General features: G+C 43.7%; 1 protein-coding gene across 12 annotated transcripts in view; it reads right to left on the bottom strand.

The window, feature by feature from the left end:
- The window catches only part of CADPS2 (calcium dependent secretion activator 2), a 346,118-nt gene that overhangs the window by 235,024 nt on the left and 97,611 nt on the right, over positions 1–13,483 (bottom strand). The window lies entirely within an intron of this gene.

Genomic DNA, 13,483 nt, shown 5'->3' with positions numbered 1-13,483 from the left:
ACCTTATACTTTTATTATCCCCTCCCCCACCACACAGAATCAGAATGTACAACTAAAGTATTGCATAGTGTGTAAATAAATGTTCACAACCTTCTGGGTAACTTTTACTGGAGGGTTTGGCATCTGATAGAAGTCTGAAGGTATGTGATGCTGTATCGTTATAGCTTAGCTGAGCAGATAGCAACACACACAACTGGTTTTCGCTGGTGCACTTTAGTCTATGCAATATTCCACTGACAGGTTCTGACTCTCTCTGTTAGAGCGCTGCAAAAAAATGACCCCCAACTCTGTCGTTAGATTAACGTGCTAACTGACAAGGTGTGAAAATGCCGCCAGTTTTCACTCTCAAGGTTTTGACGTATGAAGGTCTTAATGACTCAGGACCCCATTATCTTCTGGAATGTCTCTCCGTATATGAACCTACTCAGACCCTTAGATCGTCATCCAAGGCTGTTCCCTGAGGCTCAGAGAATAAAGGGACCCTTTCAGTCGTAGTTCTCTCCATCTGTGGAATGCTTTCCAGTGGGGTCCGCCTGGCACCTTTGCTGTCATTTTTTTGGGCACCAAATAAAATCTCAGCTCCCCTGCCCCACTGACTTTTGAAAAGTTATGCTTTTGCTGTTAATGTACTGCCAAAGATTTCTGTAGGTATTGGGCTGGAAGTATTGTTCTATCTATTTTTATGAATTCCAGGTAAGACTGTGACTATGGCTGGTTATAAGGAGCATATAACTCCCTTGTTACGACGATTCCTCTGGCTGCCAGTCTGTTTCTGGGCACAATTCAAAGTGCGGGTTATGACCTATAAAGCCCTATATAGCTTGGGTCCAAGCTATCTGAATGACTGTATTCCCTCATACAAACCTGCCTGGGCTTTGAGATCTTCATGGGAGGCCCATCTCTCAGTCTCGCCACCATCCCTGTCCTGCTTGGTGGAAGAGGGCCTTCTTGGTAGCTGCTCCCAGACTTTGGAACACCCTTCTCAGAGAAGTTAAGACTGGCTCCCTCCCTCCTTGTTGTTCTTCCGCCAGCAGGTGAAGACTTGCTTGTTCCAATAGGCTTTGGGGGAACTGACTGTTGTTTTTTAAAGAAAGGGCTGGTGCTGTAGGGCTTTTATTCTAATTATCTGTATTTTTAAAATAGGTATCATATATATTATTTTAATTCTATTAGTGTTCAGTTGCTTTTAATTATGGCTTTGACCATGTTTTTAGCAGTTCCTGCTTTATCCGTGAGCTGCCTTGAGTCTGTGTCTGGAGGAAAAAGTGGGATATTATTATTAATACTAATAATATTAATTTCCTGGCTGCTCCTTAAAGTCCCTTCTCAATATCTTCTTTGAGGGGTCCAATATAACCATTACTAAATAGGTGGCAAACTATCTGAATGCTTGTTAGGGCTGCAGGGATGGTTAAAAGAGCTAACCATCATAGCAGCTCCAAGAGATGTTCAGATATTTTGTCACCTATTCAGTAACTGGTTTAATAGACCCCCTTGTTATTTTTGTTCCTCAAAGGCTACAATGATGTATTTGTTTACATGATCTTTTTAGTGGCTGGTTGACCATAATATGTATTTGACCGGCTGCTACTACTAGGGTTATCAAATATAGTTAAACAGAGAAATAATATTAAATGTGCTTCTCATATGGAGGTGATGCTTCGGTTTAGAATCCTTCATTGGCATTGTAAGTTGAACATATGGATAGAGACTCCAGCACAACAAAAAGTGAAGAGGAGGAGCCATATGTTTTTGATTCCTCCTCTTCACTCCCTGCCAACACACTCTAGGAAAGATGAGGCAAAGGCTCATGCACTGTTGGGCTAAAGCCAGGTATCTGGGATTAACTGTGGAGCTTTCCTCCCAAACACATTTTTACCTAACAATATTTTTCAGAAATTAAGTAGACGCATATGTATCTCAACAGAGAAATGGCATCCCCCCTCTTTAGTTTTGTCCTCCTTGGGAGGAGTAAAGAAAAATGCTTTCAACAAGCAACCTGAACCAGTGTGCGATGATCGATCTCGTGCTTATGGATTTAATTAAACAGAGTCTCTGGAAAAAATAAAATACTTTGCAAGGATATATGAAATACTTCCTGAACTAGGAAGCTTCACTCAAGACTGTTGTTCTCACACATGAGCACAGCCATCTCAGAAGCCGATTGCTGAATATATTCTTCTGCGAAATAAAATAATTTTGAATCTGTGAGAGCTGCTGAACATACACTTAAGATTTTAATTAACGGTCCCAGCTACCAGTAGCCTCAAAGGCAAATCATTTCCCCCAATAAATATCAGTCTTCACCTGTTTAGTGAGGAGAATACTTTTATACATGCTTTCTGAAAGTTAAAAGCAGTGTTGGAAGCCTCACGAGATACAAGCGATTTCGTCCCTCTCAGTTCCTTTGGATAACAGCATGGTTGCAAATAGGGCAAATGCCACGCTTTAGCAACCAGCGGTCAATGCACCTTTTGTGGAAGACGTGCCGGCAGGTTAAAATACGCACTACCTCTCTCGGCTTGTATGTCTCCAAGCACACCACACAGGTCTCTCCTGCGAGATCCGTTTCGTTCCTTTTCAACTTGCGCAGCTCGAGCAAATCTACAGCTTTGCGGAGTTCCGCCTTTGCTGCCCTGACACTCCTCTCTTCTTGTCTTGCCCCAGTCTGCCCCGGAGTACAGCACAATGCTGCGCAGCCAACAAATGCCAAAAGGAGGAAGAACAAACACAGGTAGATCTTGTAGAAGCACTGCATAGCTCCCACTTCGATTACAGCAGTGACCTGGATACCATCCTTAATCAACTGCAAAATTGGGTTTCCTTTCAGGCTGCTAATCATGATGGTGGCAATATCGCAGGCGTCGTCGCAAGTCAAAATGAGAATCTCTCTGTCTGGATGCGAATGGTCATAAATAACAACACCTGTGGCACCTTCTCCTACCGGTGCCTTTCTTCTCCTTTCAGAAGCATCACCTCCTCTTGCAACGAAGGCTATCCAGGACTCAGTGTCCGGTGGTGTACTGAACTTAGCTCCCATGATGTAGGCACCTTTAGCTTCTGTGGGCATCTTTAACTTCACCAACAGCCCTATCATCTTCTTTGAAGGGAGGTCCTCCTCAAAGGAAGCTGGATTTTGTGCTACTGATATGGCCCACTTCTCACTGTCAAGGGTTAGATTAATATAGCCAACAGAGCAACTTGCAGCTTGAGAGCGAGGCACACCAAATATTAAGGAGAGGCTGAAAGCCATCTTCCAGAAACAGGAAACGTTTATTCCACCATTGTTGGGAAGTTTCATTTTTCTTTTGCAAGCGGCAAAAATAAAAATCCAAGCGATGACTCACATGGTCAAACAGCCAAGGCAGCATGATGAACAAAGATGGCTTTCCATATTTGTAGAAAGATCAAAAATCCCATTGACTAGAAAGGCACTGCAGACTCTAAACTTCACAAACATGTATATGTAGAATTTCAGCCTCCACTCCCCTTAACTCCATACCAGTAAGACACAGAACCACCACCATAGATCACAACATGCAGGTCTGTCATCAGGAAGAGAGCTGTAGCCATTGTGACATCAGAACTGCCTCAAATGACCACTCCTTCCTTAGCTTACTCATATTTTAAAGGGAGGATGGGAGAGAGAGCAGGGGAGAGAAGAACAAAGAAACTTCAGGTCCACAGGGAAAAATAATACACACCTCCAGTCCAAAGTATGAAATAGGTAGAGCTCCCTACAGAGATGTTTTCATTTGGGGTGGGGCAGGCCTCCTCCCTTGAGACGTCTGCTGGTGTTTTGGGGGGATATTCCTTACTGGTCAGAGAATTAGAAAGATCAGGTATCCTTTTTTCTAGCGAATACAGATGTTTGGTTTGCATTGTGTCCATAAAATCAAGTTGATGGCCCATGTATGGGATCATTGAAACCACCAACCATTTCATTTTATGCTGTGTACTTTTTATACAGACTACACAATGGCAAGATGGCAAATCCTATTCTCTCTCTCTTTTTCCTCTGATATTCTTGAACCTGAGCATCAATACCACCAGCTATGCCACTTTTGTTTATATCTGCCCCTTTAAAATACTGGGGAGGTGGTGGTTTCTACTACTTTGACAATTTAAAGCACGGGTAAGCAAACTAAGCCCAGGGGCCGGATCTGGCCCAATCACCTTCTAAATCCGGCCCGCGAACGGTCTGGGAATCAGTGTGTTTTTACATGAGTAGAATGTGTGCTTTTATTTAAAATGCATCTCTGGGTTATTTGTGGGGCATAGAAATGCATTCATTATTATTTTAAAAAAATATGGTCCGGCCCCCCACAAGGTCTGAGGGACAGGGGACCGGCCCCCTGCTGAAAACATTTGCTGACCCCTGATTTAGAGAAGAGCCTATGCCGTGTTTATTTGTAAAACAGAGTCAAAGCTCTCTCTTCCAATTTTCCAACAGCCTAGGAATAATTTTGAAGTCTTGTTAATTTTTAAATGGGACCGATAAAAGAAAAAGAGAAGTGATTGTATTCTTCTTATAACAACAGTAACAGTTTCTAGGCAACTTTTCAAGCACAGTGGAAGGACTTGCATGAAGCTCACATTCAGCCAGTATGAAAGCACAATGCATCTCCCAAAGAATTCTGAAAACTAAGTTTACCCCTCACAGAGCTATAATTCCCAGCACCCTTAACTACATCTCCCAAGATTCTTTGCAGAAGTCATGTGCTTTAGTTGTATGGTGTGTACACAGCCGACAGTCAACAACTCTGGTGTGATTCACAGGGAGCTAAAAACAGAGCTTTGAGTCTATGGTAACCACGGTGAGAAGGTAACTAGAGAAATAATAATCTCTTTATAGTTCTTCCATGAAGTTTCCTGGCGGTATAAAATTTCCTGAAAACTTACAGGCTCAGTTCTGATGTAAATTCTGCCATTCAAAGTGTGGTTTATGAAGCCGAGAATGAACATCACGGTCCTGTACTCTGTGTCTTTCCCTCATGATCCCGGCAAATTAACCAACATTAAACTAGAGCTCCCCATTTCACTTCTAATAAGGAATTCTGCTTTCAAGGAACCAGGATTTCCACATCTAAGCTGCAGCCAATTATTTGGTCCATTTGTCTCTTTCTGCCTTCATAAACCCTGACTTGTGTACATTCAGGTCCACAAACTGGGATATTCCAAGTGGGAATCAAGGCTGTGGGGTAAGCTAAAGAATGGGAAATTGCTAAAGGCCTCTGGTGGATCTCTGTACCATCTAGGAATAAACATTGTAAAGTATCTGGCAATTCCTACGCAGGCACCATTGAAAGCAAAATATACCATGAGATACTAGGTAAAACACAATCCTGAAAATCACACATGGAAAAAGGAATGAATGAATGAATGTTTATTATTTACACCCCACCCATCTGGCTGGGTTTCCCCAGCTACTCTGGGCGGCTCCCAAGAGAATATTAATAACAACAACAAAAAAGCAATCAAACATGAAGAACTTCCCTAAACAGGGCTGCCTTCAGATGTCTTCTAAAAGTCAGATAGTTTATTTCTTTGACATCTGATGGGAGGGTGTTCTACAGGGCGGGCGCCACTACCTAGAAGGCCCTCTGCTGGTTCCCTGTAACCTCACTTCTCACAGTGAGGGAACCGCCAGAAGGCCCTCAGAGCTGGATCTCAGCATCCGGGCAGAACAATGGGGGTGGAGATGCTCCTTCAGGTATACAGTGGTGCCTCGCAAGACGAAATTAATCCGTTCCGCGAGTCTCTTCGTCTTGCGGTTTTTTCGTCTTGCGAAGCACGGCTATTAGCGGCTTAGCGACTATTAGCGGCTTTAAGAAAAAGGAAACAAACTCGCAAGAACTCGCAAGACGTTTCGTCTTGCGAAGCAAGCCCATAGGGAAATTTGTCTTGCGGAATGACTCAAAAAATGGAAAACTCTTTCGTCTTGCGCGTTTTTCGTCTTGAGAGGCATTCGTCTTCGAGGTACCACTGTACTGGGCCGAGGCCGTTTAGGGCTTTAAAGGTCAGCACCAACACTTTGAATTGTGCTCAGAAACATACTAGGAGCCAATGTAGGTCTTTCAGGACCGGTGTTATATGTTCTTGGTGGCCACTCCCAGTCACCAGTCTAGCTGCCGTCTTCTGGATTTGTTGTAGTTTCCAGGTCACCTTCAAGGTAGCCCCATGTAGAGTGCATTGCCATAGTCCACACCACCAATTGTTTTTGTTAAGAAACAAGAAAACAAGCAAGCCATTGACAAAATAACAGATCTGCATTATGGATCGGCACTTGAATGGTCGTCCTATCCGAACGTTCCTCCTCTTGTAATTCCATCAACATGAGTGAGGGATGGAAGAACAAGGAAGGATGTTTTTGCTGGTGCCCACCCTGTCAAATGCCCATTGCCACGTTACACAGTGTGGCAGGGGACGGGGAGGGCTGAGGTGGAGAAGCAGTGTTAGGCATATAGCCTCCCCACAGGATTTATGACCCTGTTCAGTGTGGGTTTTAAATCACACAGGGTGCCTACACAGAATTCCCTTCGCCAGACTTTCCCCATCCAATGCATGGAAGACAGTGTCAAGCATGCAGTACAGAGGGCAGAGTCAGTGAACATTGATCCCTCTTTTCCCCTCCCCTGGCGGTCAAGAAATAGACATTTCCTATAGGGTTTTCCCCCTTCCATATTACAATTCTACCAGAGTTATATACAGAGTGCAGACATCTTTCCTCCAATGAATGATTTGTTGCTGGGAAATCACATTTTTTTTGCACTACACCTATACCAGGTTTTCATCCTTTGAAACTGCATTTATCAGGGACCTGTAGAACGCAGTTCTGCCAAAAAACCACGGGCAACTTGTTGGTTGAGCACTCTTCCTGACCCTGCTACATCACTGCGGTCACACACAGTGGTGGACCCACATTTTGGAGGTCCTAGAGCTTCAACTGTTATGGGAGCCCGTTCGCAACAAGCTCTAGGTTAACCACTGTTATCTTCTTCAGTCGGGTTGTTGTACAGCATCTGTGCTGCTGACTTTCAAACTTTGGGATTGCTGAAATATATGCAATGAAAAATTAAGCAATTTGAGTTGTGCAACTCAAATTGGATCTACTAGGCCAAGGTTTCCCAAATTTTGGGGTCTCCAAATTTGGACTACAACTCCCATCATCCCTAGCTAGCAGGACCAGTGGTTGGAGATGATGGGAATTGTACTCCAAAAAACAGCTGGAAAAACCCCAACTTTTTTAAGCAACGTGGACTAAAAGTTGATTCTGGGACCCCTCTGGAATTAGGGGCCCTGGAGCTTAAGCTTCCTTAGTTTCATAGTAGATCTGCCCCTGCACACATGTGCCCAGACTAACAGAACTTTCTAGAAGGGTTTTGCTTAGTAGACAGAACACATCCCAGCTGTAGCACTCAAGCACTTAAACATTCCTTACAAAGAAGTGGTAAATGTCATAAGGCTTCCTCTTCTGTCACAGAAAGTGCAAGACTTTTGCAAACCTTTTTTACTGGTTTTAAAAATATTTTCCCATCTATTGTAGCCCGCCTCTGTTTCCTCAATCACACATCCCATTGTGTTGCCCATGAGTAAGACCACTGGTTGCAAAGCAATCTTCCCATGCATGAACATTACACGGAAACGTGATTTCACGCTGCTGGCACTGGATTTGGTGCAACAGAGGTTTTGCACCAAAAGAAAAGCCCAGTGGTTCAAAAATAATCTGGAAAGAGCCTCTCAATGCAGCCGTGACACAAAACTGATATATATTTTCCCCCTCCTTGTTGAATCACTGTTGCTAAAAATGCAGCTGAGATATTGTTTCAACTTCAGAGGCTTTTCAGGTGACAAAATAAACCAATTTTGTGCTTATGGGTTTCTTACGTGAACAGAGTCTCTGGAGAAAATAAAACACTTTGAACGGATATATGAGATGCTTCCTGAGCTAGGAGGCTTCACTCATAAACTGTTGATCTTACACAAGAGCTGACACACCCCAGAAGTCTATCGCTGAAGGGATTATTGTGCGAAAGAAAAGTTTCAGATTTAAGAGCTGCTGATCATGCGTTTAGGACTTTAATTACCGATTACAACTGCCAAAAGCCTCAGATGCAAATCACCTTCCTCTGACAAATATTCGTTCTTCATCTGTCTAGTGAGAAGAATACTTTTATATATGCTTCTGGAAGCCACGCGAGGTGCAAGCGACTCCATCCTTCTCAGTTCCTTTGGATAATGGCATGGTTGCAAATAGGGCAAATGCCACGCTTTAGCAACCAGCGGTCAATGCACCTTTTGTGGAAGACGTGCCTGCAGGTCAAAACACGCAACACCTCTCTCGGCTTGTAGGTCTCCAAGCACACCACACAGGTCTCGTCCGCTAGATCCATTTCGCCCTTTTTCAACCTGCGCAGCGCTAGCAAATGAACAGCTTTGCGGAGCTCTGCCTTTGTTCCCTGGACACCCCTTTCTTCATGTCTTACCACCATCTGCCCCGGAGTGCAGCATAATACTAAATAGGCAACCAGAGTCAGGATGAGAGAGTAAGCGCACAAATAGATCTTCCAGAAGCACTGGGTCGTTCCCACTTCAATGACCGCAGTTACACGGATACCTTCCTGAATCAGACGTAGAATCTGTTTTCCTTTCAGGCTGCTGATCATAATTGCAGCTATGTCCCCTCCATCCTTGTGGGTCAAAATGAGAATCTCTTTGTCTGGACACGAATGGTCATAGATGATGACTCCAGTAGCACCTTTCCCCGCAGCCACCTTTATTTTCTCTTTGAAAGTGCAACCACCTCTTGCAATGAAGGCTATCCAGGCCTCTGTGTTTGGTGGCACGTTGAAATCCGTGCCCAGGCTACAGGCATCTTTTGCTTCTCCTGCCGGGATCGCCAACACCCCCACCATCTTCTTTGAAGGAAGGTTCTCTTCAAACAGTGGCGGGTTGTACACCTCAGACATGGCCCACTTCCCCCAGTGAAGGGTCAGGTTCATATAGTAGATGGACTGACTCGCTGCTTGAGAATGAGGCAGGCAAAAAATTAAGGGGAGGCAGATAACCGGTTTCCAGCACGACGAAACCTTTCTTCCATAGTTACTGTCAAGCTTCATTCCTCCTTCCTGCTTTCGAAAAAGGCAAAAAAGAAAAGGGAGGGGGGAAAGATCCAAGTGATGGCTCAGGTGACAAGATGCCAATGGCTAATGGTTTCTTCAAAAAAAGATGGCACAGATAGCTAACATTTCTTTCCACGTTTGTGTTTTGGAGAGATTGTTCTTGGGATCAGCCTACCCTTTTGACAGCCATGTGAAGTGAGGTGGTGCCAAGGAGCAGAAGACAGCATAAACAATGGATTGACTCATATAAATACTGCAACCCTATTGGCCAAGAGTCTAAAACTGGCCACAACCTTCCTGACATGGCAAGTGTCATCTGATTTCATGGTCCAAGATTAACTTCTCACCTATCAGGGCTGTTGAGGTGGCAAAGATAACAGAAAACTGCATAATGATTGTGCTGTACAGTATAAATCTTTTTTTTTCTCTGAATAGTATTTTCCAAGTAACACAGGCCATTGATTCATCTCAGGTATGGAGATCAACATCTAAGAACATGCTGGCAGTACAAGACACCATCGTTCTCTCTAACTAGTAAAGGTAAAGGGACCCCTGGCCATTAGGTTCAGTCGTGACTGACTCTGGGGTTGCGACACTCATCTCGCTTTATTGGCCGAGGGAGCCAACCTTCTGATCGGCAAGTCCTAGGCTCTGTGGTTTAGACCACAGCGCCACCCATGCTGGTGTAAAAGAAGTTTTAATGTCTGCAGCAGTTCTCTATACCAGAAAGGTTTCCATCAGCAGTCATTTTTGCTTGCTCCAAGGATGTCCCATATAGATGCCAAATTCAAGCTAATCCCCCAGGACAGCTGATATTTAGGCACACTAGTGCCCAATTAAAGTGCCTTTTAAAAAATAAAGCTTTACAACACAACCTGTTGTTAAACCTATCTTTAGTTGCTGCTTTTAGAATTAATTTTAGCCGGTTTTACAATAGGTTTGTAAACTGCCCTGGAGACACACGTAAAATGTGATTCATAAATCAACACCACCAGCACACCGTAATGGGCTACAGCTAGGGTCAAAGTGCAAGGGTGTCTACAGAATTTACCATGAAGCCAGACAATGAAGCCAAAAGCAACATTGTGCTCCACATTCTTTTACCAAAAGTCTGTTAACTGCATAGTTCCCCCCTCCTTCCTATATAACTTTAATAAGTTAATGTTCTATTGCTCTTTATGTTCTCTGTCTGTTTCCTTGGGGAGTCTGTTAACAGTCAATGTTAAAACTGTACACTGGCAGCTGATACGTTGAAATTCTGTAGAATGCTTGGCTAACATAATCAAGTTCTCTCTATTTCTCTCTCTGCATTATAAAACATCTGTGTTTCACCAAGAAGCTACTTGAAAAAATAAAAAGACACATATACAAATTGTTCTGTGCTTTATGTTTAACAGCTTGGATGTGCAACGGGCAAAATCCCAACCTGCCCTCTGAAAACCTGCTGGCACTGGGAGATGGTTTTTAAAACTTGTGCCAGTAAACAGCAAAGGGAAACATAAGATGAAGACCTCTGCCAACAGAGAGATTTCTGCTTTTTAGCCATTAGACAGAATATTTCGCTTTCACCTCAATCTATCCCCAACATGCCCCACTGGAGAAAATAAACTTCAACAGCGGTGCTTTATACAATCATTCCAATCTGCCAAGACAAGAAACATAAATTGTTACCCTTGGGTTTCGAAATTCAAGAGAGATTTAATGCATTCTAGACTCTGAAGGAAGTTCTGCATAACCTGGCTGCAGCCAGCCCACTGAAACATTTCTTTACTATGGCTGAAAGATCAAGAAAAGTGTGCATTCTGAACAACGCCGCAAACAGCGAGGAGCACCTGTGGCCATTCAGATTTTGTCAGTTTACAATTCGGCTAGTGTCCATGTATGATGGGCACTGTAGTCCAACAATACTGAGAGGGCCACAGGTTCCTCATCCTTATTCTAAAGGCATAGTACACTTTAAGCACCATTGAAACTCCCATGTCAAGCTGGTTTTCTGCAGCAGATGAGGAAAGTATAATATACAATGCACATGTACAAACACCTTGAAACACTCGCCTGGAAAACCTGCTTCACCAGCTTCCCAATAGGAAGTGAATGTGTATTTTACTCCCAGCACAGTATGAATTTGCTGTAAGAAACACTGGTGCTTTCCACAACAATCCACTGCGGGGTCTAAACCACTGAGCCTCTTGGGCTTGCTGATCATAAGGTCAGCAGTTCAAATCCGTGCAACGGAGTGAGCTCCCGTCGCTCTGTCCCAGCTCCTGCCAACCTAGCAGTTCGAAAGCATACCAGTGCAAGTAGATAAATCGGTACCGCTGCAGCGGGAAGGTAAACGGCGTTTCCGCACACTCTGGTTTCCGTCACGGTGTCCTGTTGCACCAGAAGCAGTTTAGTCATGCTGACCACAAGACCCAGAAAAGCTATTTGCGGACAAACACCAGCTCCCTCGGCCTAAAAGCAAAGTAAAGCACTGCACCCCACAATCAAATTTGACTGGGCCTAACCACCCAGGGGTCCTTTACCTTTTTTACCACTTCCACACATTATACTCGAGACATGGAGCACATCCTTTCAAAAACCCTTTAGCCAATTTTCTACATGGTCAAACTTTAAGCCAATCACAAGCAGTAAATCTTTGCAATACTCTTGTGAGGCACAAGGTAGACACCAATCCTACATACCACTGCTGGAGTCAACTCTACCACTGGGAAAGGCAAGTCACACCTCAGGCAAGATCCATTCTATTTTTTATCAGGCAAGCGCTATTTCAATGTTCTGTCTGAAACACCAATGATATTTGAGCCATTTCTGCCAGCAGTGGTCACAATTTCAAATTTAGGCTCCAAAGCCAAACTCCTCCCCCACAATACAGAAATAAAAACAAAAAACTACATTTCTTGCTATGAGAAGTGCTGGTTAAATTACTCCAAATCAGGCTTGGAAGTAAACCTCAGGGAGTTAACTAAAGCCCATCTCAAAACTGAGGCAAACTGCACGAGCCCCCAAATTCTCCTCCACCTCATATTTTGGATTTGCTTACAGAGTTTTCCAGGTTTCTCTATTTTTTCCTGGATAATTCTAAATTAATTGGAGCAAGCAATTGAAGATGTGCCCATCCTCTATTTGCTGCAGAAGAACTCAACACAGATCTAAGGTATGTGCTGTTCTATGCATTCCTCTCCAATATCGCTGACCGGCTAGAGTAATTAACTTACCTAGAAATGTGGAGCAAACAACGTCATATCTTGATTTCATTCTTGGTTTATAGCTTTAAAAACGTTGGCAGGTATTACAGAGAAGTTATGAGAAGAAGACGACCACACCACTGAATTAGCATTAAGCATTTCCCTACTGCCTTGATCTCTTTCACCAGCAGATGGGATTTTGGGCTTTATTGGGAAGACTGAACTGAGTAATGTTGGCAGCCAAATATAGCCTCCACATTTTAAATCCCTTTTGCATCAGAAAAGATGCAAAATAAGACAATATAAGGGAAGTAGTGCGGTATGCCTCTACATTACGTTTTAGGCTTCTTGGTGCATTAACCCTCTGTTTTCCTATCATGATTTTCTACCACTCCTCCAAATCTCTGCTTGCAAGCTGCCTTGGATTTTTTTCACCCTATGAACTGCAGCTATATACAGTGGTACCTCAGGTTACATACGCTTCAGGTTACATACTCCACTAACCCAGAAATATTACGTCGGGCTAAGACCTTTGCTTCAGGATGAGAGCAGAAATCGTGCTCCGGCGGCACAGCGGCAGCAGGAGGCCCCATTAGCTAAAGTAGTGCTACAGGTTAAGAACAGTTTCAGGTTAAAAACGGACCTCCAGAATGAATTAAGTACTTAACCCGAGGTACCACTGTACATGCCCAGATTGGTCAAAGAGAGCAGCAGCTAGGAACATATGTAGAAAGCTGCCTTATTCAGACAAGTCTCTCTTAGCCCTAGCTAAAGATGCCTGGGGCTGAACCCAGAACCTTCTGAATGCTCTGCCACTGACACATAGCCCTTCCCCCTCAAAGTCCAACAAACACTTTATCCAAATGCTAAAAGGATGTCTAGTGTCAACACAGAGAAAGATGACAAAAGACTTCTGGCTGCTGAGCAGGTCTGTCAGTGCTTACGGTAGCAGAAGTCAACCGATTCATGGGCATCTCTGAAAAAGAGGAGCAGTTTAGCAAGGAAAGTTGATGAAAGTTGGCAGCCCATGTGAGATGCTGGCAAACAGGAAATTCACCCGAAAACAAGTCAGGGTAATACAAGATCTCCAGTAGAAGCAAGGAGCATTAGCAAAATGGGTAATTCTGCTGCTATGTCATCTAGACAGCATCTTAAAAAGCAGAGACATCATCT

Source organism: Podarcis muralis, chromosome 10 (assembly GCF_964188315.1).
Source record: "Podarcis muralis chromosome 10, rPodMur119.hap1.1, whole genome shotgun sequence".
Taxonomy (NCBI): Eukaryota; Metazoa; Chordata; class Lepidosauria; order Squamata; family Lacertidae; genus Podarcis; species Podarcis muralis.
Note: the sequence above shows the minus strand (reverse complement) of the source record. Positions and strands in the feature narration are given on the sequence as shown.